Below are 2,817 nucleotides of genomic sequence, written 5' to 3'. Positions count from 1 at the left end.
GTGCTAGCTGTCCAGTTCTCTGTGAGCTGCACTTGTTTCCTGAAGCATATTTTCCAGATCTGAGTTTGTTCACTGCATCAACTTCAAATTAGAGACAGACCCTAAGAAGATGTCCTATGGTGCTGACACTATCTGTTTCTAATAACTTTTAATTTCAGCAGGTGCTTTTTCTTCCTTTCCCTTGGCCACCTGCCTCAGACATGTGGAGGAGCTTTAACCCACTTTCCTCCAACTCTCACCCACGTCTCAGTTCTCCGCCTCCAGCTCACACTCAAACCCAAAAAGGTCTTGTTCATATGAGATCACAAGGCAAATAGTTTGTTCTCATGGCCACCTGATTCTACTAGCTCCACACAGTCCTGGGTCACATGTGGCAGTCTCACTTTCCCAGCAGGTCACCCACGATACTGGCCAGACTTCTTTTTTTATGTCTTCAGTAAGAAAAAGCATTTTTTATAAGTTAATATATGAACATAGTTTGGAGACAGGATTATGAAGATTTGTGTTTATATATGAAGTGTGAAGGCTAAGGACAGTGTCTTCCTTTTTTAAAAAGAATCCAAAATTACAAACTCAGGTATGACCATGTGAACACTGCCAGGGGACCTCCCAGGGGCTGCCAGAGCCCTGAAGCTTAAGATTCATTAGCTTCCCAGTCAATCTGCCTCTGCTGGGAGGTACACAGACTAGAAAGGTTTGTACCGCAGCATTAAAATCTCTAGATAATCGTTAAGCGTAACAGTTTTATATTACATCAATCCTCTAGATGCTATTCTTATCTCTCTTTCCAAACCACCATGCCTGCTGTTTTCTCTAATTTGGCAGCAACAATTCATTACAAAGGTGCAAGTGCTGGGCTGAGGCTGTATGTCCTTCCCCAGTTTTGGCTTTCACAATCTAGCACTGTGTCAATTATGTAACAACCAAAACAGGGAGCTAACTGGACTAGGAAATGCATAATTGTAATTCTTACATAAGCCTTCCATAAGACATGAATGTTTGGAATTACATAAGGTAAACCAAAAGCAGTGATTCAGCAGCCAGCTTTATTTCTGACCTTAAAAACAATAAGAGTGTTTCATACTTAATTTACTAGTCTATCGTAACATAACAAATTTTTACCTGAAGGAGGAGATGGCCTTTAATAAGTCTTGAGACTATATAAACATAAGGGAACATTCTGACACTACTACTCAACTTCATTGTTACCTCTGCACAAAGAAATGTCCCATTTAGGACTCCCATAATTATTCACACGGTTTCCTGATAAACCTCATCTGTGCAGGCTTAGAAAAATCAAAGATACCCAGACAAAATACAAAAGTGCATATATGCTAAAATTATTCAACACATCTCCTTTTTAATCCCATTTTCCTCTCCCCATATTTCAAACCATTTATTTTTTATTTAAACCACTCTGGTCACACCTTGAAGGGTAAAGTGACAAGTTAAAAGAAACAGTGCTACCCAGTAGGCCTCAAACCTGGCTGTACATTTTAATCACTGAGCATCCCAATACCACAGCATCATCCAAGACCAGTCAGAATGGCATAGTGAGATAAGGAGGTGCAAAAAGGGGATGTTTAGACATTAGTATAGCTGATGTCTTCTTCATACCTGAAAAAATCATCATAACATGAATAAGGTTTTATTGGAGGGGAGAAAGAGAAGTCCTTTAAGACTAGCAGCTCATAATTACTAAGTTTCTATCACATATCAAAATAAAATCCTTCAACGGTTAGAAAACTGCATAGAGTATCTATGGACCTTTTTTAGTACTGCCAATCAGAATCAACCTTTACAAACAGCCTTTACAAAACCTATTTTTTAATGTTTTGTAATTCTACCGAATAATGTCAAAGAAAGGGCTGTGTATTATCTTCAAGGGCAGCTCAAGCTAAGATGATGTTTATCGTCACAAAGTTTGGGTTTAAAGCAGAAATTGTGGTAGTGACTAACCTTCAGCCTCTTTTCTTAGATGCTCTGGTAATCACTTTTATAACTTTACCAATGAGCAAATATTTTTTTAAGCACTTATATAACTGAGAGTACAGGCACTTTTGGTCTCCTGCCAACAGTACTTCTCTCCGTGTTTGTATTTAAAATAGAATGGTAGTAACATCACTTGTGTGCCTGAAATTCCTTCTGTGCACAGGCTCAGAATGAAAAAATGAAAGTAGCAAACCGCTTCACTGCTTTGCCATTAAAAAGCTAAAAGGAAATAACACATTCGTACTAAATTAAGACACAGAACAAATTATCCAAAGCTGGAGGTGGGGGTGGAGGGAGGGGCTCGGTTTAACTAACCTACCATTCCTTCTAAAACAGAAGATGTTTAACCTGGCAGCAGGAAGGGTGGCAAACGAGCTGCACCACCTCAGTCCAAGCAGGCGAGGTAGGCAGGAGAGAATAAGTGCTTTGATGACAGAAAAGCCAAACACTGCGCTGTCCGGACCCCGGGGGCCATCGCTCCCCAACTCCGTGCACCTGTCTTCCAGGGCCTCCAGAGCTAGGGGCCAGACCTAGTCGGACCCCGACGGACTGTGCAGAAGATTCGCTCACCTGGGTGGGAGAGAGCCAAGAAAGAGGTCCAAGAAGCCACGACCGCCGGCTGCGAGCCCCTCATCCCCCACCTCCTGACTCGCCTCCTTCGCCTCCAGCAGAGTTTTCTATTTACCGACAGGTCTCCACTCTCTGACCCGCCAAGGATGTCCGCCAAAGGGGTGCCCACAAACTTGCCAAGAAAGCCAGCAGAGGCGGCACGTGGAGGGGTGCAAGAGACGCCACCGCACCTGGCCCCCGCTCCCCAACACTGAC

The sequence above is a fragment of the Condylura cristata genome, unplaced genomic scaffold (assembly GCF_000260355.1).
Source record: "Condylura cristata isolate star-nosed mole 26May11 unplaced genomic scaffold, ConCri1.0 scaffold00010, whole genome shotgun sequence".
Taxonomy (NCBI): domain Eukaryota; kingdom Metazoa; phylum Chordata; class Mammalia; order Eulipotyphla; family Talpidae; genus Condylura; species Condylura cristata.
This window is presented reverse-complemented; position numbering follows the sequence as displayed.